Source organism: Podarcis melisellensis (assembly GCF_964234715.1).
Source record: "Podarcis melisellensis genome assembly, chromosome: 11".
In the NCBI taxonomy this organism is placed as follows: domain Eukaryota; kingdom Metazoa; phylum Chordata; class Lepidosauria; order Squamata; family Lacertidae; genus Podarcis; species Podarcis melisellensis.
In genome coordinates this window covers 30,082,261-30,106,927 of record NC_138543.1, presented here as the reverse complement: position 1 = coordinate 30,106,927, position 24,667 = coordinate 30,082,261, and the positions used below count along the sequence as shown (strand labels likewise).

The 24,667-nt window shown below is 45.9% G+C and overlaps 1 long non-coding RNA gene across 4 annotated transcripts in view; it reads right to left on the bottom strand.

Annotated features, from left to right (window-relative positions):
* Positions 1-15,238, bottom strand: part of LOC309380349 — a 563,851-nt gene extending 548,613 nt beyond the window's left edge. The window contains exon 1 of one of the 4 annotated variants that reach the window (XR_014172847.1): positions 14,587-15,238. This is a non-coding gene — a long non-coding RNA (uncharacterized lncRNA). Of the gene's footprint in view, positions 1-3,366; positions 3,597-14,586 lie in introns of those variants that run through there. The other 3 variants (XR_014172848.1, XR_014172849.1, XR_014172850.1) reach the window with 3 other exon arrangements.
* Positions 15,239-24,667: the final 9,429 nt, after the last annotated feature.

Below are 24,667 nucleotides of genomic sequence, written 5' to 3'. Positions count from 1 at the left end.
AGAGCCGGGAGCACTGACTGCCCACAGAGCTCGCCTGCCTCGCTCCTTCCCCGTCGCCAGGCCCACGATCTGGCCAGGTAGACCCTCTGCCGCTGCTCTAGATGGCTGGGGAAGGGTGGGGAGGGAGGAGCGACTTCCCCCTTTAAAAATATATTTCCCCTGAGGGCTTTTTGAATGTATGATGACTTCTTAGCTCGCTGACAGAAGCGGCTCTGTTTCACTAGCCCGAGGAAGGTAACATTAAGGGACAGTATCTTCCTGCTCTCTGCTAGGAGGCAACTTCGAGGTTTCCTCATTGGATCTTTTTGAGCGCCCCGCCACCACCCGGAAAAAAAGGGTCGAGCTCGTCTTTGAAAGGGGAATCCTTAATTTCAGGGACAGAAAGAGCAGCGAAGTAATTGGGTAGACAAAAGGAGGCCTATAATAATACGCAGGACTTGCAGCAGGTAGCTGAGTACCTATGCTTGGAACAAGAAGCCATTTCGCTCATATCTTTATTTCAGCAGTTAATTAAGCGTGTGCGTGTGTTTAAGAGCAAGCGAGAGAGAGAAAGTATATCTTATGTCTTGGACACCTATTCATAAATAAATCTTTTTCATTTATTCTTTCCTTTTTTACACCTAGGGTCATTAAAAGAAATAAATAAAAGAAACAGGGATAGGAGAAAATTAAGTTTTTTTGCAGCCGCAGCGAGCTGGGTGGGTCAATTTTTATTTTTATTTTAATTTGCGGTTCTTCTTGTTGTTTGTTCTTGCATGTCAAAGGCTGGAGTCCTCGGCAGTCTTACTAGGAAGTAAGTACTACTGAAAGCGGTCCAATGTACTTCCGAGGAAACACGCGCAGCGTTGCGGCACATGTATTTAAACGTGGATTTCTCCACCCGTTATACAACACTGAATTTCCTAGAATAAGGGTAGGGTGTCATTTAACCGCAATTCTCCAAGGCAGATGTAGTGCCAATACGTGCTTTTACTCCCTTCTGGACATAGCTAAACACACTGACTTGGCCCGCGGGGGGCGGGGGGAGAAATGGAAACGGTTGCAGTTGTTCTCGGCCTGGTCCACAACACAGTCCCAAGCAATTCTATGCACTGGAGCTGATCAAGTCTGGTGTCTGCCATAGAGCGCAAACCGATTTAAATCCAACAATTTCGGCTTAGCTTGGTTGTGTGGATCAGACTGACTCAGTCCTTTCCTTCCCCTTTCTAGTAAGTGTAGAAAACTGCTGTTGCTATGCTTGCTTTTAAAACAAAATAACAATGGCAATGGCAAAATCATTCGGGAATTAGCGAATGCAGTTATTGTAATATGCTATACACACATTAAATTAAAAATCCACCTGCGAATGTTTAAAATAAAAGACTGGTCTTTCCCTCACATTTTAGGTATTTTAGCACTACCAGATTGCAACTCTTTTCTTAATTGCTTGCACGAATCCTTAAACGGATAGAACGGTTTCCAGACAATTTATACATTTCCTCTCTTCTTTTTTAAGATACAGATTGAACAAGGAAACGCAGGTTAGTCAGTGGCACTACGAATCGGCCTGACCTTTTGTCCTAAAATGTCATCTTCAAAATCCACTCACCCCGCCCCGACCCCAATCTGGTCGTCTTCTGTCCACGCTTTTTGAGTGCTAATCAATGAAAGGAAACAAGCCGATTAGTCCAGAGCTGACGGTGTGCAGAGCTCTCTCTGCTGGCGCTAGTTCCGGAGATGCGGTGGGCCTATTGCATAACTCCCTGGGAGTGGCCGGCTCTGCAGCCATTTTCAAAAGGTTCCCCCTCCCCTTCCCAGCCTCATTAAAACATCTTTGCACAGTCCGCCCCAGAAAAAAAAAGTCAATTCCCAGGCTAAATTCTGCCAACAAAATTTGGCACACCAATCTACTTATCAGCTAATCCAGAATACTTGAGGCTGCATCCCGATCGCAAGCACGCCCATTTGGAAGTAAATTCCCTTAAAGGTCCTCTGATCGGTATTACAGCATTATAGTAACTATTAAATTTGTTTGGCCTGGCATCTGGGAGCACATTTTCTGACAAGTTCAGCTGGAAGTGTATCAGCCACTGCCGAATGTATTTGGAGCTGCACTTAAACGAAAGTAAAGACAGAACTCCTAAACTGAGGCCTTTGGTTAACTGGCCTGTGGATAGCAGTCTTCCACAGCCCAGTTAAGACAAAACAATTTGATTTCTCCCCCAATCATCATCCCTTAGGAGATCCACAGGTCTATCAACAAAGCAGAAAACAGAAAAGAATTAATATTTAGAATTAATATGGAACAGAGGGATCAGTCCGGCTTAAAGCTAATATCTAGGATAGATTTATAATAATATATTTTATGCAAGAGCTGATGCGGGGTGGTTCAATGGAGCCCGCTTGGCGGCCAGCTCAAGAGTTTCCAAGAGCTGGATGAAGCTGGAGGCCTTTGGTAATGGTTGGTCTGCTTGCTCCCAGTGCCAGGCCCCGCTGGTGGGGAAGCCAGGACCCAAACCAGGCGAGAACTGGTCTCCTTTTCCACGGAGCCAATTGTCTACACACCTGTCAGCCAACAAGTGCCAACCCTTTCCAGCGTCACAGCAAAGGACATTCCCCCCGCAAACAACACGCCCTGAGAAATAGCCTCCTCCTCCTCCTGTTTCTTTCTTTTTAAAATAAAGAAATAAATTGGTCTCGAACACCGCCTGGCCTTTTCGAAGGGCTGTCATGCCACCTCAGATCCCCCTGCCTAGGGGGGAAAGTGCGTCACTTCCATCCCTGACCCCAGAAGTGGCAATAAATGCCCACAGAAATTCCCAAAAGGCCACGGGAGTTCAGTTTGGTAGAGTTTTTTTGTTTTAACCCTCTAGGTAGGTTGCCACCTGATGATCGAACTTCGGGATCTATTTGTATTCGCGTTAGCATGAGTATTTCTCCCCTCCCTCTTCTGCAGAAACAGCTTCGTTAACAGCAAAGAAATGGAAAGGCGCTCACATTCGCTCGGGAGGAATCGAATAATAATAGTACAGTAATGGTAAAATAATGTCAGCCAGCTAGTCCTCAGCGTTCTAAAGTCCCCGCCCCCTCGGGGATTCTAGAGCGGCTGAGCGGAGCTCTTGCCTCAAGGGTGCAAAGCGCGGGAAGGAAAGGAGCGGGAGATGGAGACCCGCCGCTCGTCTGCTTCGCCCCTCTTCTCCGGCGCTGCTGAAATAGTCGGCGTCCCGTCGCCGCCGCTCCCTCTCTCCCTTCTATTATCACCCTCACGAGTTTCCCCTCAGGAGCCCGGAAAAGGACGCCGAGTCTTGCTCGGGCTGGCGCCACAGCAGGGCGAAAGGCTTCGCTTCCCGCCTCCGCTCGCTCTCCCTCCAGCTCCCCGTAACTCACCTCAGCAGCGGCCCTATGAGCGGCGCAGGCGTCGGCCAAGGCGCTCTCCCGAGCCGGCGGCCTTCGCAGGCGTCTCCTCAGCGCCTCTCTCGACGGCACCCCGCCCCCTGCGCTTATACTTGTGACTGACTTTTGCGAACCGAGCGCTGTTCATTCAGCGCGAGCCAAGAGCCCGTGTGCGTGTGTGTGCGCGCGCGCGCCTGAAAGAGAGCGAGGTGGAGCGGCTAGGGGAGGTGGCTTTGGGGCTGCCCCTTAACTGGGCTGCTGGGACGCGACGCCCCCTCCGTAGCCCCCCTCCCCTCCAGGACCAAATAGCTCTCGCGGAGGGGCGGGGCGGGGTGGGGGAGAGAAGGGAAACCGGGCACGGCGCCTCAGCCGGCCAATTTTAACGCAGGCGCGAGGAATCGGGAAGCCACGGGAAGCATCCGGTCCTGTTTGACGAAACCTCAAAGCACCACCGCCTAGTGCCAGAAGGGGCTGTGACACATGTCCTTCGTGGAAGTCGGTTACTCAAGTCCCACTGAAATAACGGGACTTATTGTCAAGTCAACGTATTTGGCACTGGGGGCCTTTAAAATGGAGGTCAGGCTGGCAGCAGGCAGTGGCGGGCTCTTCCCGCCAACAGCTCGCCTTCCGGCCCTTGTTTTTCCCACCATGCGTTCTCAGGCAGCTTTCCTCAGTGAGGCGCGCCAAGAAACCCTTCGGACAGATTCGATTCCTTTTTCTCCCTACACCACAGCTTCCTGTTTCAGTCTCTACCTTGTTTTTCTTTTTCAGGAAGTTTTTAAAATAAGAACAACCCCCCTCCATCTTTTTAGACTCGGTCTCTTCCCTCAGGCCAAATTGCCTAAAACTCTCCCTGTTAGTCTGTGTGAGCGAAACCAACGGGAATCCGCCTCAGGGACTAAAACCAGCCTGGCGTCGCGTTTCTCATCCCCTCAGGGTTTCTTCTCCGCTACAGGCGAGGCTGCTTCGAATCTGAGGGCGGCGTCGCGCAGCTCCTGCCTAGACTCGCGTCTCCCGCCTTCTCCACACACACCTTCGTCTCCATATCCTGCCCATGCCGACATTTCCCCGGGGGAACTCGCTCTTTCTCTCAGCCCGGGGATCTTTATCGCCCGACGAACTGGGTTCGAGAGAATGGATCCTCGCCTGAGTAGCTACTGTGTAGTAATATGCGTAATAACACAGTCGTGTTGCGGGAGATAGCCTAGTCGTCCCCCACTCCTAGCTCATTTCAGCCTCGGATTTATTTTGCGCATAAACTAGATTCCTTTCTCGTTCCAGAGCAGACAACCTGCCGAGAGACATTCCCCGAGCCGCCTGCTTCACGGAGCGCGCGTTTTTCAGACTCCCCTCCCCGTGTCCCCCAGACTTGCTCTGGACCTGTTTAGGTAGGAGGGTCTTCGGGCGAGTCTGCGAGCCCTGAGAAGACCCATTCGCCACCTTTCTTCTCTATCCTGGAGGGAACCAAATGGGTGGCGGGGGAGGGAGGGGAAAGAGATGAATGGGTCTCTCCCAAGTTTAAACCGGGGAAGAGAGAACGGCCTCAGAAGCGGGAGACTGGTTTCTCGCGGATGTGGCCAGTTCAACTTGAGGGCCGGATCGGTGCCTGAAGGATGGAGGAAACCATCGCTTCGAAGGCTGGCGTTGTGCTCCTAACATGTCCGCTTAGTAGCGCCCTTCTCCTTCCCATGGATGTAGCCAATCAAATAAATCAATAAAAATAATAATTAACTAACTAACTGAGGTTCTCCCCCCCCCAACAAAGAGCCTAGCTACGCCTATGCTCCTTCCACTGCCCCGATTGTTGCATCCTTGAAAGAGGAACGTGGCATTAAACTCGAGAAGTTCACCTAGGATCGCAGAATTAGCCGTTTCCCTGAAAGGAAAGGTGTGTACGTAAGACAAATGTCAAAGATTCGCACTGTATCCCAAGGATTTCTTGTGCGCACAGGTTGATCTCTGAATGGAATTTCGTTTTCTCTCTTCCTCTCTCTCACACACTTTTAGAAAGCAGGCACAAAAGCCTCGCCATTGTAGACACGCTAATTGCCTTTTTGATTTTCTGCATGAACTGAAAGTGAGCGGTGCTTCTACAGAAGACTAATAGGCATTTAAAAAAAAAACCTGCGCGCGCGCACACACACAACACGGTACAGCTTACATTAGTTGACTCAGGCCTCCTTGAAAATAACCCCGTTTCTGCAGTTGTAATTGTTACATCTACAGCAGTCTGTCCACAGTTTACACAAGATCCGATGCAGCGGGATAATCCTCTCCTCTTTTAATGCAAACTCTGCCCCAGTATGATTGGGCAGATAATATTTAACTGGTGCGCCGAGCACAAGGGGGAGACGGTGGCTGGCATGAAGTTATGTAAGCGGTATTATGTGCCGGAGCGAGGGCTGCGTAAATAGAGATGTGAACACGTGCATGATGGGAGATATGACGAGGTGCTTTACATTCAAATTCTAAACATATTTACACGGGTGGGGTGGGGTTTAAATGGATTTTACTTTCAGGCAAACGTGCGTAGAATTGCAGCTTTAGTATTTCCGTCGTCTTGGATTGAGTTAGTGAATTCGCCTGCCTCAAATTATAGACTGGCATTTACAAGACACTGTATTGAAGAACTTCGTCCCTGGTCCTAAACGCAAGGCTTGGAAGTAAGTGTTAAATCAACGCGACTTCCAAGTTGTGTGTATAAAGACAGAATTGTTAAAGTCGAGAGAAATAAAATGTGTTTTCTTTTTATAAATGCCGTGAAACAAAATGGCTTTTTACTAGGAAGTCTCACAGACACAGCATATTTTAACAGAGACCATTTATAACAAACACGTGATTGGCACTTCCATCCTAAACACAGCTGGAAGTAATTCCTATTGATCTCAAGTACGTAGTTGTAATATAATATTATTTATTATGCCTATGAAATCTATTATTTATAAGCCCTCAAGGCACTTCATTTATTTTATCTGGTCAGTTAATCACATTTTAAGTCCCATTGATTTCAATGGGATGGATGTTCAGCCCGATCCTATGGTTGCTTACTCTGAAGTAAGTCCTATTGTCTTCACTGAGGCTTATTCCTAAATGTACACAGGATTCTCGTTTATTGGGAATAAGTTCCATTGAACTGAATGGGACTTCAGAGCAGACATCCAGCCATAGGATCTCTCTATCAGGCATATGTTGTAATAACTCAATAATCTTTTACTAAAACATAAAACTCCACTATAACCTTATACAGTTGTTTCTTAGTGCCGTGGTCCTAACACGTTCCAGATATCCCCCTACCCTATTTTATTCGTTTTATACCACTGATATGTCAAACTTGCGCTGCAGTTCTATTACCTGTGAGTACACCCACTGGCTACAATGACACTTTTACTTCCAAGTAAACACTCGTTGCATTGTGCAGTAATCCAAAAGCCAACTAGCTTTTTTTAAAGGAAGCTGCAGCTGCATTATTTCTCCAACATTGCCTGGGAGCCGGCTGAGCTTAACAAGTGCAATCTGATTCTATCTATGGATATCTGATGCCAGGCCCAAGCAAATTGTCCATCGCCATATTGGCTTACCTAGGGCTGCTCCAAATGAGTTAATGCCTGAATGAAAACCGGGAACCAACACGCCCCGCTTTAACCAGCAGGTTAAAACTACCGCGTAAGCGCTATTCAAACGATGACTAATCAGAACGCCTTCCAGGTAATGGCGCTTGAAGGATGGCGCGCTTTCAGTGCGCTATCTAGAGTGCATCCTGCAAATCCGAATTCTTGTTGTTACTCAGCTACAGAATAGAGTGGTTCGCCTCATTCAATCCGATATACAGCAAACCAGTTAAACCTAACCCTTCCTTTTAATCAGATTAGCACCTTAATCCTAGATGTATTTATTTAGTGGAGAGTTAGGCGGATTTGAGAAGCAGTTACTTGCAAGTAATCATATTTAGGACTCTGGAACGTGGTTGAGGCAGGAGGCGGGATTTAAAACCAGATTTTGGGAGAGGGTGTAAAGTTCTAGTCCTCAATGCATTACTTGGAAATTAATCCAGTGTCAAGACAATCTCCTTTTAAATACAGTGGTACCTCAGGTTGCATACGCTTCAGGTTACATACGCTTCAGGTTACAGACTCCGCTAACCCAGAAATATTACCTCGGGTTAAGAACTTTGCTTCAGGATGAGAACAGAAATTGCGTGGCGGCGGCGCGGGAGGCCCCATTAGCTAAAGTGGTGCTTCAGGTTAAGAACAGTTTCAGGTTAAGAATGGACCTCCGGAACGAATTAAGTACGTAGCCAGAGGTACCACTGTAATGTATTTAGGATCAAGGTACACATGTGGTTCTTTGGTGGAGGCTCGAAACATGCTTAAGCCCGCCCATTCCCCAGTCATATTTGCTCAGATTTAATTCCATTTCAGTCTCGCTTAGAAAGCAAGTCCTATGAGGTTAGTGGGGCTTGCTAACAAGCGAACGAATTTCCAGTTGACCAGTACACCCTTCTTAAATTACTCGCTTTGCCGATCTGCCCCTCTCAGTAACTTTGACTTCCGTGCACTCTGGATGGTATTAATGATCTTGCGTGGGTCTAATACCCCAATTACTACTCTTATTGATCATTACTATCATTGCGAATCATTGGTGTTGCAAATCGTCACTGTGTCCTTATTTAGCATAGATTTGAGTCTTGCAGGAAAAAATTGACTTACTTGCATTTCTTCGCCTTTGCCCCACGGTTTACTATATCTACACAAAAATAGGGCTATTGCATTCATGCCCTATTGCTCATCCCAGATACACCTAGTTGGCCAAGGGGGTGGGAAGCAGATGTTGGACTAGACAGACCATAGGTCTGATCCAGCAAGGGCTTTCAGTGTACATTTCTCTCTCCCCCCCCCTCTCTGTGTACCACTCACCTGGAAAGGTATACTTTAGTCCAGGAAAGTTTGTGCTACAATAAATTCTTCAGGGTGCCACAACCCCCCACTCTTTTAGAGAGATTCTGAACTCATTATACAATTGGTTTCATAAACGGAGGATAAACTGCTTTGTTTGAAGATCCATCCACTGAGAAGTTCTCCTGCACAAGCCCTATTCATTTCTATGGGGCTTGCGATGAGAACATCCCAGTGGATTGTGTCTTAGGCCCTTAGTCTTCCACATAATCTGGTTAAATTTAAATAGAATATGTATAATAAATCTGGCTTTATGCAAAGTGCACTTAATTATGTTTTTTAAATGTAGTGATCTATTTTCTGCAGTAATATAATTTAAACATGTTCTCCAAAACATAAAGTTTTTAATGTCAAAACAAAACTGGGAACATCGTTTAAATTATATTTTGGGGCCAGATTTCACTAAATGAAAAGAAAATCAACTTAATGCGACTATGAGAAACTTCTGGAGAACAATCGTCTGCATATTGTTTTATAATGTGCCATAATCTGAAGCATGTAAAATTTCGGTCCATTATTATTCAAACCAGGAATTAGCAGAGTAATTTTTCCTTCTATTGTCCATAAAATTGCCAAATGACTAAATTAACTGACTTCATACTGTGGACCATCAATTACATGGTATATTTCATTCGGATGGAGTTCGAAATTACCTTTGTACTTTTTTATTTTTTTTTAAAAAAACCTTTTCTTTTCTTTCTTTTTTAGTATGAAACATTTCCCCAGTCTAAACGTTTGTTGTCAACTGTCAAAATAAAGCACAACCCGCCCCCCAAACCCACCCATTGTCAAAAGCTCGGGTACAGAGTTGTCAGGACTAAACTGCCTTAAATGAAACTGGAAGCAATCTGGTCTGTTAACTGCAGACTGCATCCTCAGTGATATATGGGGGTACCATTATGAGTGCTTTAGGGACTCTCATTAACTATTTCTGATAAACCTCACTAATTCTCATAAGAGCTTTGTTTAAAGTTAACAGATCTGAGTTACAGCTGGGCTTTATGATATTATTATTATTATTAGTAGTAGTAGTAGTCCATCCATAGATCTCAGGCGGTTTATATGTAAATAAACCAAAAACCAGACAAACTGGAATCTGACATGAGGTCTTTATTTCAGAAACCTTGGTGTAACTTTGCGGTATGTAACAGACACTAAGTCTGAGCGCAGACCTCAGGGCTACAAGATCCTGCCCAATCTGCGTGTCGTGTTTCGTATTGTCCTTCCTCGTCGCCCCGCCCTCCCATTGCTTTGTGTAACTCGAAACTCGTGCGGAGAACTCGAAGGTTTGCTCATTATTTTGTGACATTTCGGTTGGTCCTAATAAATATATTGCCCAGTTCTGGATTTTGAGGTTTTTTGTTTTTCTTATGGACCAATACCTTAGTTGTTTACTCCCCCCACCTTTCGTTTCACTGAAATAAGTAGCTGGCTTCTGGGCTACAGTTGCATCCATACGAACCAGTCAAGGAGGGACATCTTGGTCACGGTGCAGAGATGGAGAAAACATCTCACTGATTTCAGCTGAACTGAAAACAAACTGCTTACATAGCTACCCGCGACAACCTTAACCCAATTTATCAGTTAAACCGAAGAATTAGGATTAACATCGATCAGGTCCCATTGCAGCAGAATGATTATACCCAACCACACAGGCAATCATCGGCTTCAATGCATATGCTTCTGCCTAATGAGATTTTTTAGGTTCCTTGCCCCGCTGACTTCACATGCTACATTTATGTGATTATCTGGGGCTGTGTTTCTGGGGCTAGTCAGCTAAACTCCCTAGGACTTCCTCAGAAGTAAATGGGTGCGAGCATCAAGGTGCAGGTCACACAACTTCTGTTGATATCTCCTGCCTGCTTGGACGTCAGAGTTATTTACCTAGAAGCAGAGGAGCTAGAGATGATGGCCCAAACCTAACTGCTGATCAGATTTTTTAAAACCATTAACAAGGGCACACAGGGTTCAAAATTCTTTTTAAAACGGGAAAAACAAAAAATATATTTGGTTATATCGGACTACAGAGCAGCAGAAAGATCTCTTGCGCAAGTCCCATTGAAATGAACGGAAGCTGCACAGGAAACTTCAATGGGGAGACGTTATTATTATTCCATTCTCTTTCATGACTTCCTTCCAATGGTCCCCTTCAACAACAGCAACACAAGACAATATCAAGTTCAAATTTAATATTTAAGTCCAGTTTAGTTTAATGGGGGAAATGTTAAACATGTGATGATCTCAGATGTATTGTTTTATGTTATCAAAAGGATTTTTATACCGCTTTTCATTTACCCAGAACAAACTGAAAAAACACCAAAGCGGCTCACACCATAATAAAAACATAAACAATATCCAACTCAGTGGGGTTGAACTCACGGGGACCTTAAGGCTGCAGTCATGTGCCCACTTACCTGAAATAAGGTCGATTGAACTCAATGGGACTTTTGAAAGGATATGTATGGGAACAGGCTATACAAAGTTTGCCTTTCTCTGTATTGAGCATCAGTGATAATTACAGTATCTAGGAAGGGTTTGGGGAGCTGGTGTTTTTTTAAATAAAAAAATGGAGGCTAAAATCAGCATAAATCATTTTAAAAACCTTTGCAGAGTTTCATTTCCCCCTTATTTCTAGATTAGTGGAAACTTTTATGACCCTCTCTACCTTGGGAAAACATTTTGCCACTTTCTTGGGGTGACTACTCTCTTTTGAGGATTCTGTGTACGCTCCACTTTAAGTTCAAAATTTTTCCATAAGGAACAATCTGCTTCGAAAATAATTCATTAAGAAAAACAAACAAATAAATAAATGTCATGTTTTTATTAACTTTTTTTAAAAAAGCTTTTCAAGCTACAACCACCTGCGCGCTTACTACTAGAGTTAGTGCTCCCATTGATCAATTGGGACATATTCCAGGGTGAAAATGCGCAGGACTTACCTGGCTGCGCCTTGCTCAGTTATCACAAAAGAAAACATGAGATCCATAATAACTCTAAAGCAAGGCCACTCCTGGTTTATGCAAAGCTGCCGAAATTGGGGTTTTGTTTTGTTTTCCCCTAGTGACAGCGGAAGTATCACAAACTCTGGGGGCTACAAAACGCTACCTTGAAAATCCCTTCAGAAATTTCCAAGGGATATTGACTAGCCAATAAAGAACCAGCGTCTTATTAGTCTATTGCTGGACGCTTTTGATTGTTTTAAAATCGTGAAGACACCCCCCCACCCCGCAGCTTGTTTCATTTTAGTGACATATTTGCCACTATCGTCCTCTAGTAAGAATTCTATATAAAGATTCCATCTGATTTTTGGGAGCTCAATTCCTAAACGGGCTAAGCCCCTATCTTAAACCACATACCTCTATCCTACCCACCAGGAGCGAAAATGCAGCTGAAACGAGCCTAACTCTGAGGAAATAAGAGGTGCAAGACGAACCCATTTGGATCGGGACCGTGCAAAGGCTTAAAAACAAAACGAAACGATTCCGTTGAACTTTGGAGGGGTTAAAAGCGTGCCATTAAAATTGCGGCGCGCTAAGCGCTTCCACTTAGACGTGAGATCTGTTGAAGTCAGCGGGGCTTCATAAACTGCATTTAGGATCGAGGCATAAGTCGTTTCCAAGCGCAAGCGCTCTCGCGCGAGAGATGTTTGTGAATGGCATCCTTTGGGACCTCCGCGTTAAGGACTCAGCGCGCCTATCCCCTGGGTAGCTCGGATCATGGCAAACTTGTTCTCGAAAAGGACCCCATGGCATCCTGAATTCTACCGGGGGGAAGGGGAAAGCCCTCCAGTCGGGAGTGTTTTCAAAGAGTGGAAAAAAGAAGGAGCAATCAACACAAACAAAAGCGCTTTCAGTCGTGCTGAAGGACGCAAGCCGATAGACGCTTGGTTTGCGCGCTCCAGTGAAGGGAAACGCTTTGGATTCGAATCGCGTGTGGGAGACGGGCGACTCTTTCCGCGGGCGTTGGAAAAGGAGAGAGAAAAAGATGCCTTTAAGTGCTAGGATGAAGGTGAACGAGCCCTCCTCCCCAGCTCCCAGCCATCAAAGCTACTTTTGGGTACCAGTTCTCCTCGCGCTCTCTCTCCTTCTCTATCATAGAGACCAAGCCTTGGTGAGTCACGGGCACACAGGTGAATCCTGCAAGGGACTGCATTGGCTTTCATACTGAACAGCCACCCGTTTGGATTTTTGCAGGATCTGGCTCAACGCTGCCTACTTCAACCCAGAACCACAGCCAAGCTCTTCTGACTATAAACGCTGTATCCGTGGGCAAATAAATGTGAATCTGAAAGGTGGCGTGTATGTGTATGTTTGTGTTGGAGGGAGTATTCCCAGCTGCCGTCGGTGCCAAATAAGTGTCTGTGTTTGGGCGCGATAGGAGGATCGCTTCCCTGTTTCTTCCCCTTCTCCATCCCTGCCACTGACGCGTGTCCTCCCACCGCGCTCACACGGCCAAGAAGCACTCTCTACCCTTACACGGCTGAGCTGCAGGTAACCCCGTCGTGGGGAGAAGTCTCCTGCATCCCTATTGGTAGGGATCGCAGTGCCAAACCTGTTACATAACGCTCTGATTTGCGGGCTCAGTTTTATTTTTCCTTTCAAGAGCCGGGATGGAAGCGAGTGAGGTGTGTATGCGTGTCTTGCTCCCCCAGGCTGTTGAGTAGCTTGCCCACGATCCTGTGCCCATTAAGCCCTACGGGCGGTGTTCCAGCTGACTGCCGCGTTCACACCCACCCACACCCACCCCGCTCCACAGCGCGGCCATTGTAACGCGGAACAGGCTCTTGTAAGCAAGAAATCTGTGGCTGAGAAATCGACGGGGGCACCTTCAAGGAAATGCACCGGGCTTCAAGGGGAAAGCCGAATGACTCGGGCCGGTGTGGAAGGTGGTGGGATGGCCGAAGGCAGTTTCCACGGCCCCGGGAGCACAGGATCGGCCCGCTAGCCTGGAAGGTGCGCCCCTCTCTGAGCATCGGAGCACCTCCAGGCCAGCCAGAGCTTCCGACGAGGGCGCAGAGCCAGGCGGGCGCCTAAAATGCCCAGCCCGGCTGAGGAGAGCGCTCGGGGGCGGGGTGGCGGCGGAGGCGAAGCAGGATGACATTTGACCCTGGGCCTTTCTCCCCAACAAAGGACCACCAAAGCCCTGCCCGTCCCCTCGGAGTGCTTGACATCCGGATGTCTTTGCTCCCCTATGGAAATGCGAATGAACTTACGAGGGACCAGTCATTGACCCCAGTCACCCGCCGCCCCACCCTGGGGACCGCCGCCCGCCGCTCAGGCAGCTCGGCCCTTGGCGCAGCGATGATGGATCCCCACTTAATCGCTTCCGCCGCTGAATGGCTTCCCTCCTCCCGAAATCTCCCGGCCTATAGGAAGGGAGAGCTGGAGAGAGAGAGAGAGAGAGAGAGAGAGAGAGAGAGAGAGAGAGAGAGAGAGAGAGAGAGAGAGAGAAGCGACCGGTGCTTCAAAACACACCCTCCTAGCAGACAGGTAAAATTGGTCCTGGGAGAGGAAAGGGAGAAAAGAAGAAATCTATTCGCTTCCGAATAGAACCCCTTTCCATCAGGGCAGGTCTGGTGGGAGATCTGGTCAATGACACTTGGCGTTTGTCTAAACAGGAACAAGCTGCAAATACAAACCGACCGGGCCTTTTCACAGCGGACGAAAAGACGTACAAAAAACTCAGAAAATAAAAGGAAATCTGGCAAGGTCACAGCGTCGGGAGGGTTCCTGAGTACAGTACAGTATAATGTCTATGTTGAAAAAAATGCGTACTCCCCCCACAAAAAACCTTCACTTCCTACTTCCATTACAGTATCTTTGTTCTGTTTATCTCTGCTCCTTAAAAACAAACCCCTCTTCATTCATGCAATTGAAGAGATTGCCAGCTATCTGGGGCAAAAATCTAGTCTCCCAGAAGACTTTACTCTCTTCCCTCTTCTTCATACATGCTGTTCTAAAACCGAAACATGAAGCCCATCTTGGGGAAGGGGGGGATGAAAGCCTAACACTGAGATAATTGAAGTATTCTTATTCATTCCAATGTAGATTATTAAATAGGAAACGAGATTATTATTATTATTATTTTAGTAAAATCAGGCTGGTTAGAGGAAGAGAATTATATTCCGGCACAAGAGAGAATTCAAGGGGGAAATGTCCGTTCTCCTTCTGCCCCCTCCCACCTTGGAAACATGCACGCGGAGAAGAGAGTTCATCGCAAGGAAATTAAGACCCCAAGTTATAAAAGACAGAAGGAACTGTACCTTGGAAACTCGGACGCTCGCCTCCAGTTTTGTGAATGACGATGGGGCTTTTTGGTGTCATTTGAAAATAAGTCAAGAATTAGTTTTTTTCTTTGTTCTACACATACCCTGCGTTTGCACTGTGCTGTGGAAAGCCGGTTGATAGACTACAGCGTTAATTAATACTGTGCTAATTTGAGTTTAAGAGTGAAGGGAGGTGGAACTGGGGAGAGCGAGCGAGAGCGAGACTGCGATGGGACAGTGACCTCTAGTGGCAAATTGAGGCCATGCACGCCTGAAGAACCGAGGCAAGGAAACTGGCTGAACAAAACGCTCAGGTCGTCTCAACTGCGCGTCTCTCCCCGAGAAAGTTTTCAGCCGGAACTCGAGCTGATGCGATGTTGCACCAAAGAGTCCTGCAACGATTCGAATTGTGGCTAAGGCAGCTTCACAAGCTCAGAGCCACTGACGGGGAGGAAACGGGGAGATGCGGGCATCTTGGGTCAACAGAGGCAAGCTTAGCAATAACTCTTTGAAACTCCACACCGGATTGAACAAACATAGCAATTTGGTTATTCCGGTCCTTAGCCAACACATTTCCCACCCAGACATAGGAGCCAACTCCTAGGGGCCAAGGGGTCTCCGCCCCCCCCCAATATCTGAGGGGCCCCCTCCCAAGTTGATGGGCATTGATTGCCATTCAAATAGTGTGATTGCAGCGTGTCATGTGATCGATTATGTGGAGCGGGGTTTACCTGGGTCTCCCCCCCCCCACAACACACAAAATTTTGTTCAGGTTGGTACGCTTGTGCCCAGATACGCTGAAGTTGCGATTCTGCCATAAGAAAATGTATTTGGGAGGAAGTCCCGCTGAGCTTAGCAGGACGTGCCAATTCACAGCGCAATCCTGTGCCTGTCCAATATCATAGGGAAAGGTCAATGAACCATTTAGCCCAGCGTCCTGTTCTCACAAATGCCCATGGAAAGCCTCCAAGCAGGACCCCAACACAGGAGCCCTCTCCCCAGCGGCCATTCCCAGCAACTTTGCGCTCAGAAGCATTCCTGCTGCTTCTGACCCTATGGAATCATTAATGGCATCCTCCTCCATGGATTTGCCTAACCCTCTTTAAAAGCCACCCAGGTTGGGTGTCATCAATACCTCTTGCGGGAGCGAATTCCATAGAAATCCCAACTCATTTCCTTGGGTATCCTATACACCCACGTACCTTAAAAACAGTGGATATCTGAATAAACAGGATTGCGCTGTAAATGTGTTTAAATGTAAGGTGCCGGCCAGGGTGACAGACTAAAGGAGAGACTTACACAGATGGCTCCCATTAATCTCGTTATGTTTACTTCGTCTTGTTTTAATACCTTTGCTTCTGCGATTGATTTTATGGGCGTGTTGCGGAATAACGACACAATGATTTTAGTGTTGCCAAGCATGCTGAAATAGAAGAAACAAAACAAGAAAGCAAAATAAAACAACGTCAGAAGTTCTAAACGGGCGCGTTGCAGATACAGTAGTTCAACTGAATCCAGCGGGGATGGCCGAGACCCGCGCAGTTCGATCCTATGCCCGTTTCTTGGGAAGCAAATCTCCTTGTTTACTCTCAGCCAAGCGCGTTCAGAACTGTAGCCTAAAAAAAAAAGCTGGATTTTGAAAGAAGCCGCCATGGAAAGTACTTCCACGAGTCTTCATGTGAAGAAATTCTGGCCGTAGCAGAATTTACTCTGCAAGGGCGCGATCCAGTTAACGTTACGCACTCTGAAGTCCTATTGGGACAGACGGTCTTTAATTCTCTCGCCAAAGCCAACGGGGCTTTCAAAAAGTGGCCGATTTTTGGTTGGGCGATTCTGCCCGCGTGAGTTCCCACAAGCACGAGTTTCTTCCAGAAATTTGGTGGCACTGGAATTAGGATCGACAGCCAAAATAGCCATGGACATTATTCGATCATATTGTTCGCTCAGTTTCCCCGATTCCGCAGTGCGCTAAAGACACCGAGACGCGCAGGCAGGGGAATTGAGCAGGGATGCGATCCTTCTCAAAATGATTTCTTGCAAAGGAATCCTCCGGGCCTGTTCAGGATCCGCAGCTTCCTGTTGTTTCTGTCCATCCGCGTTCCCCTTCTGGATTCGCGCAGGTGCCTATTTTAACCGCGCCCAAATGAAATTGTGATTAAACCGAAAGGCAAAGCCAAGCCTTTAAAAGTTCCTCTAAAAACAAACGAATCCCTAACAGCGACGGGGAATGAAGGAGAAATCCTAAGTCTCTAGTCCTCATGTTCCACGATACTCTGTATCCCAAAAAACTTCACGCTTCCCCAAATTATTTGCACTCCCAACTATTGAACTATTTCCATGTTGAAGCCTACCCCTCTTCTCTCTTTCCGGGATAGCTCAGTTGGTACAGTTTGAGAGTTTTAATTTCCGCGTCGTGCGTTCGAGTCCTACGTTGAGCAAAAAGATTCCTGCATTCCTGGGGGTTGGACCTGATTATCTTCGTGGTCCCTTCCAACTCTACAATTCTGTGATTGTATTCTGAAACAATGTAGGAATCAAACGGAAACCACCTCTCTCCCCCCTTTCCTGCATGAGAGCATCCTATGTATCCAGTATAACACACAACAGTATTGTACATTTTGGGTGCAAAATACCTAGACACTTGGATAAAGACAGTTCGACAAGGTCTGTCTTCTCGGTTTATTATTGGACGCAAAAGTAGAGCGCTTCCACGGAAAGCTTTCTGGAGGAACGGACCTGGAGGCTTTGGAAAAAGGGAGGGAGCGAACATATAACCCAGGTAAGAAAAAATAAAGTTGTTAAAGTGAAATCGGTTAATAATGGTGATTGTGAGGATGAGCCATCGGTCTCCAGTCCAGACGCCTTGTATCCTTGGCTCCCCGGATGTGGTTGGACGCCAACTCCCATCATCCGTGGGGAAGATGGGAATTAGAGTGGAGGAGCGCCTGGGAAGACAAGGCTGAAGAAGGTAGCTCAACGAATCGAGAAGGCGGAAGGGCAGAGTGAAAAAAATGGCCAGAAAGATGGACCTTTAGTAAGAAGAGGGATGCACAATAAATAAATAAATAAATGGGATTGTTTTGTTTTTTGTTTTAACACAACAGGAAAAGCTTCCGTCACTTCCACACCGCAGGGGTTTCCTGGATGCTCAAGCCACGTGGGTGAGAAAGCAGCTTGCAAGCCCTCAGCACCAGACAGCAGCTGAAGTCTGTTAGCATTTCCAGGTGAACACAAACCTGCTGAAATCCAAATGATGCAAAGCCCATTTTGGACCGAGTGGAGGCAGCACAGGGAGATCTTCAATGTTAGGATTATATTTGCATGAATTTTATGATGAATTTATAGCCTCATCTTTCCTATGGGGACTATGCAGGGCACACTTCCCAGGCAGTCTCCCATCTAGGCCCACTTACTTCCTGCAAGGTTGCTGTGTTGACTGGTTTCAGACTATGTCACAGGCTGGGCACTTAATTTCTTAGGGACACAATCGTTATCCTTCTTTCTGCCACCCCGTTCTTCACAGATGCTTCCTCTGACTTTCCTAGTTTCAGGACACTAGGCAATGGTTCACCAGCGCAACCTTCCTAGCCAAGAGATACAATGGTGGGGAAAAGCAGCGCCTGTTGAAGGTCTGTTTGTAATGCACATGTTTTGTTTTGTTTTGTTTTTTAAACCACCATGCACTTCTGGCAGGGAAAGGTGAAAGGTGACAACCTAACCCCCCATTTTGCCTTCCTCCAGCAAATGGATAGCTGGGAAATGTTTGGAGAAATGTGTTGCCTGGATGTGATTAGCTTTAAAACAACAACCCTTGTTCCAGGCCACGTGTTTAAGGGATTCCTGGTTTTGCAGAGTGAACGGGGTGCCCGACAGCAGCACTGAAGCCCATTACAGAATCATAGAATTGGAAGGGACCCAAAGGGTCATCTGGTCCAATGCCCTGAGATGCAGGAATCACAGCAGGAATGATTAGTATTGCCCAATTGATTTCCAGGTTGATTTCAGATGATCTCCTACAAAGTCAGTGAGCACAGCAACAGGTAAGGTCACCACCTTTCTTCCCCAACAAAGACTCTGTGCTTTTTAAGAGCTCTGCACAGCCAGCAGGCACTCAGCTTGGGGACACAGTGATGGGAGAAGCCTCTCCTGTTGCTCTTTTTCAGCTCCTAAAACACATGTTGTTCTACTAGGAACAGGATGTCCTCTTCTAGACCCAAGCCTTCATTGCTGGTCTGCTCGATCTCTCCTGTCCACAATTCCTAAACACAGAAGATGATGCAAACATCTCAACTGAACTACATTATGGAACACACAAAGATTCTCTCTCTCTCTCTCTCTCTCTCTCTCTCTCTCTCTCTCTCTCTCTCTCTCTCTCACACACACACACACACACACACACACTCCTGCCCTTGGAAGACAGGGCTGAGTAAATAAACTGATGTGTGCCATGACAAATTTGCTATACTAATGGCAAACTCACAGTGGCACCAGCCAAGCCCAAGAGGAAAATATCAGTAGGCTCAGGAGAGCCCCAGTTTCTGCAGAAGTGCAAAATACTTTAGAAAGAAAAACTAATGGGGAGACCCCAAAGCAGCCTCACAATGAATGATCATGCCCAATTATCATTGAATGCTGACTGTCCATGGTGGGGGTGGGGGTTAGAATGGGAAATAAGAGGCGGGAACAAAATTGAATACCCTAGAATAGGGCATGGCTAGTGGGCAGGAACCCTGAATGATAGCACTACACACAACTTTTTTTTTGCAGTTCCCACTTCTATATACATTATATATTCAACCTCATACTTCACCTAGAATGATTTCATTATGTGTTGGTGTATGAATATTCAGTAACCTATGTTGTTGGGAACAATCTGAGGGACTGTTTATTCTATTAAAGTCAATGTTGTTTGCTTAATGCTCAGTGTCAGTGCTTTATAACCAGATACCCATGGAAAGTCCACAAACAGGACAGGTACTCAGGGTCACTTTCCTCATCTGTGACTCCCAGCAGCTGGTAGTCATAGATAGACAGACTGCCTCCTACAGTGAAGGTGGAGCTTAGCTGTCAGGTTTAGTAGCCTCTGAGTAGCCACTGCAGTAGTGCTGAGACAGAGTGGATTTATCCAAAAGGGTGGGCTGCAGTTGGGAGCAAAATGGCACCTGCTGCTGTAGACCAAATAGTTACCTGTATTAGGGATTGAGATTTAGTATTAACTAGGGGCTCTTAATCCACTGCAGATCCTGTTTGCAGGTTTAAAAATGGTGGCCCTTAGTTACCTCAGCAAAACGTCTCCCCTTTTACTCCTGGAAGGAAATTGACAAAATAGGTGTTTGCTGTTCATGGCTTTAAGTTAGTACTCACTGTTTCTGGAAGAAATCACCCGCCATGTTAAGATAAGGTTGCCATATTTCCAAAAGTGAGAATCCAGACACAAAAGTTGTTTTTTTTTTTTTGAAATTTGTGATTTCTGCCTGGGTGCTGTTACAGACAGCTGAATCTCAGCTATGTCTGGGATATTCCGGATGTATGGCAACCCTATGTTAAGATACGTATTACTACTACTACTACTACTACTACTACTACTACTATCCCAGCCACTTAGCCACCTTTGGGCATACATTAGGGGAAACATCACAAAGGGATCTCAGGACCCAGAACCCTAGAACAGGGTGGGAAGCCTCAGGCCTGAGGGCATCTCCAGCTGACCCTCAGGATTCTCATCCAACCCCACACCCTTCTCATCCAGACCCTCACCCGCCTTGCTTTGCACAGCCTCTTTGAGTGTTTTTGCCTGGCTGGAATGTGTCCCTAAGCCCTGATAATACCTCTTGCTTAACTTGGGTGGAGAATAGAGAGAGGGGGTGAGGGTCACAAAACTAGCCTATTGTACAAAGATAACACAGAATCATAGAATCGCTGAGTTGGAAGGGACCCTGAGGATCATCTAGTCCCATTTAAAGCCCTAAATGACCTCGGCCCTGTATACCTGAATGTCAGGAACGTGGCCCCCCCAGGACCCAGCAGAAGAGGCGTAAGGGGTTTTGGAGCTGTTCCTGTTGAGGGCGGAGCACTGATTCAGATTAGGACATCTGTTGTGAGAGAACCACTTTGGATGTATGCTTTTGTAAATAAAGACCAATTGAATTGATGATAACCATTTTCTGTGCTTGCTGGACTGCTTGCGGCTAATGAGCGTTATACTGAAGGAGCGTCTCCACCCACATCGTTCAGCCCAGACACTGAGGTCCAGCTCTGAGGGCCTTCTGGCAGTTCTCTCCCTGTGAGATGTGAGGCTACAGGGAACCAGGCAGAGGGCCTTCTTGGTAGTGGCGCCTGCCCTGTGGAACGCCCTTCCATCAGATGTCAAAGAGATAAACAACTACCTGACATTTAGAAGACATCTGAAGGCAGCCCTGTTCAGGGAAATTTTTAATGTTTGATGTTTTACCATGTTTTTAATATTCTGTTGGGAGCCGCCCAGATGGGCAGGGTATGTATGTATGTATGTATGTATGTATGTATGTATAAATAAATAAATAAATAAATAAACAATAATAATCCCACCCCCCTGCAACGCAGGGATATGCAGCTGTTCCTTACGGGGATCAAACATGCAACCTTGGCGTTATCAGCACCACACTCTAACTGGCTTTTCCTCCACTCACTTTTGTATCTGACCCTCCCACCACTGCCATGTGGCCCCAGACGTTTGCCTGGAAAAGAATGCCGTTCTGAAAAGTTGTACATTTTAAACTACTGATTTCATTAATATATTTTTAATTTGTTGTTTTGGATTGTATGCCCTTTGGGGGTAGATTTGCAGAGCCATGTACATTGGTGATGCAATATAAATGAATGTCCATCGTCATTGTCATGTTTCGTACCCCTGCCATGGAACCAGCCCCAAATGGCATCTCTTGGCAATGCTCAACCTCTCCCTAGTTCCACGAGGAACATTCCTTGATTTGAAAGTTATGGTGGTGTTTTGTAAAGTGTGTTGTGCATTTAGGTGTCAGTGGGGCAAACTCAGCAGTGTGTATGATGTCCCAGTTGTGGATAATGGAGGGCCTGCTGGAGAGGAGGAATGAGTCGTGGTCTCAGGGACTGGAATATCTGGAGATGAGAGAGCCCATGAGGATAACTCATGTGCTGAACAGGAGCAGATGTCAATAGAGACAGCTTGTCTGGCTGTTTGGATGCCAAATTTGCTGCATGAATCACTAGGGCACACTTGTCAGACAGCCTGTTTGTGAATGTCGGTTGCATCTGGTTTGATTGTTTGTTAGGGAGAGCTGACATTTTGCTGCAGGCAATGTTTACTGAAGAAGAAGAAGAAGAAGAAGAAGAAGAAGAAGAAGAAGAAGAAGAAGAAGAGGAAAATACTGGCAAGGATGGAGCCGAAAGTTTCATTGCCTGCCTTGCTCTCCCCGGTATACTCAGGTTGCTAAGAAATGGTTCTGTTAAAAGAAGAAGAAAAAAGTCCCATTTTCCTTTAGAAGGAAATGGTGAATGTGAGCTTGACAAAGGAAGCCAAAATGACTTTCTTTTATGTAAGGAGAATCATGTTTCCATTATAAGGAGGTGCCTGTAGCTAACTGGCAAGCCAGCATACAATGCAGTGAAACCAAAATACTTGGATTCAAAACATTTTAATCCCATTGATGCCCACTGAGAAAGCTCATGTAAATGCAAGTGGTTTGATTTAACTGGGTTGTGGATTATATAGTGTATGGACTTATATATAAAAAGTCAAACCTAAAAAACCTATTTCTTCAGTGCTACCTTTGGGAGGAAATATTTTATCCTACAAACCAGATTTAAAACCAGAACTGTGAGGGGAGAGACTCCATCAGGCAAGGCCTCCTTCCACCTGCCTTGCTCCACCCTCCGGCCCTGGGTCTTCTCATAAGAAAGCTGTGCCTGGAGGAAGAACTGTGAGGGGAGAGACTCCATCAGGCAAGGCCTCCTCCTACCGGCCTTGCTCCACCCTCCAGTCTCTGCTTCTCATTTTGTATTGTGTTATTGTGCACTCTGGTTTGCTGTTATTTTATTGATTGGAGTTTAGAAATTACTTATTGTAACTGTTGAGTGGATTTCTGTTTAATTTTGAAATGCTGACATTTAATATTATTCTATATTGTTTTAATGAATGTTGAATGTTATTTTATATGCATATTGTATTTATTTATTTATTTATTTATAAAGCAGCTATTTATGTTGATCTAAGGGGAAAAAAAACCCACTCTGGACATTTTTATCTTGCAAGAAATCCCAGGCACATTATATGTTTATGTCCCGGCCCTAGCATTAGGCAGAGTGAAGCAGCTGCTTTAGGTAGCAGATACTGTGGAAAGGCAGCATAGTACCCAAGGATAGAGCTGGCTGTTCCACATGCCCTCCTCTACTTTCCCTTAAACTAGCCCTCTGCCTCTCTGTTTGCTTTCTGGTTATAATTTTTGGCTGTTGTTTTACTTGTTTACTGTCTATTGTATTTTATTCTTTTTCTCAAGCTGTAACCCCCCCCCCCGGGTGAATGGTGAGTAATCAATATGCCAAACAAACAAACAAACAAACAAACAAACAAACAAACAAGCACCCTGCCCTTCAAGGCATAAATGCCACTCAAGGCTGCTTCAGATATCTTAAAGTAAAACTAGAGAAGCAAAATCAGATATATTTACACAATAAACCAACCATGATAACAAGAGCAGAAACCAAAAGTCAAATCATCTGCAGGAACATCACTTGTCACTCCCTGAGTTGGTGAAGCTTGTTTGATAACAATGAGAAATCGAGCCTTTAAAGTCATTGGCTCTGTCCTGTGGAATTTATTGTTCTTATTATTATTAGATTTATAATAACAAATTCAATAATAACAAAACCTTCATCCAAAGATGAATATTGATTCCGTAGATGTCTTCTGTGCCTACTGAAAACTTTTCTATCCCACCAGGCCTATGCAGGCAATTGGAGGTGGCAACTTGAATAAAACATGGAGGGAGGGGGGTTTGCAGGTAAACCCCACCCTACACAACCAGTCACAGTACACATACACACTATTTGAATGACAATGTCCATCAACTTTGGTAAGGCCCAGCCTCCTCAAATATTTTATTGGAGGCAGGAGTAAAGGTACCTTGGCCTCTAGGAGTTGGCTCCTTCACAGGCAATTAAGAATACATCCTTCTGCAATGGTTACTTGATGTCTGTTTTTAGCTGTTTATTTTTTTAAATGTTTTTATGTTTTTATTGCTGTGAACCACTTAGAGATTTTTTAATGATATAGTGGTATACAAATACTTTTACAAACAAACAAACAAACAAAAAACAAACAAACAGTTATTTGAGAAACTTCCCCATAATTTTCACACCTTGAGGGATGTGGGTGGTGCTGTGTTCTAAACCACAGAGCCTAGGGCTTGCCGATCAGAAGGTCGGCGGTTCGAATCCCCGCGACAGGGTGAGCTCCTGTTGCTCGGTCCCTGCACCTGCCAACCTAGCAGTTCAAAAGCACGTCAAGTGGAAGTAGATAAATAGGTACTGCTCTGGCGGGAAGGTAAACGGCGTCTCCGTGCGCTGCTCTGATTTCGCCAGAAGCGGCTTAGTCATGCTGGCCACATGATCCGGAAGCTGTCTGTGGATAAATGCCTGCTTCTCGGCCTGTAGAGTGAGATGAGTGCCCCAACCCCAGAATTGTCCATGGCTGGACTTAATGGTCAGGGGTACCTTTACCTTTAAGGGCACCAAAATAAATTAATTGGTGTCCTTAGATCAACTTAATTCATACAGAAAGCATTTGTCTTCTCCTGTGTTGTAATTTATTTTCATCTTGTATATTAAAATAACCAGATGAAAAATAGCTTTAAAAATGCCCACTGTAACAATAAACCTTAGAGTCCTTCTCCTACTTCTTTGAAGTAAAAAAGAAAGAAAAAAGCCAGGCAAACCCCAGGGCCTTTGGCATTGCTTTGCTTGTGTCCCTGCAGTGCCAAACCATCTCCCTGTTGGTAATGTGCAAACCAGGATAAGTCACTGTCTTAGACAGAAAAGGAGTCAATGCAGAAGCTGCAGTGAA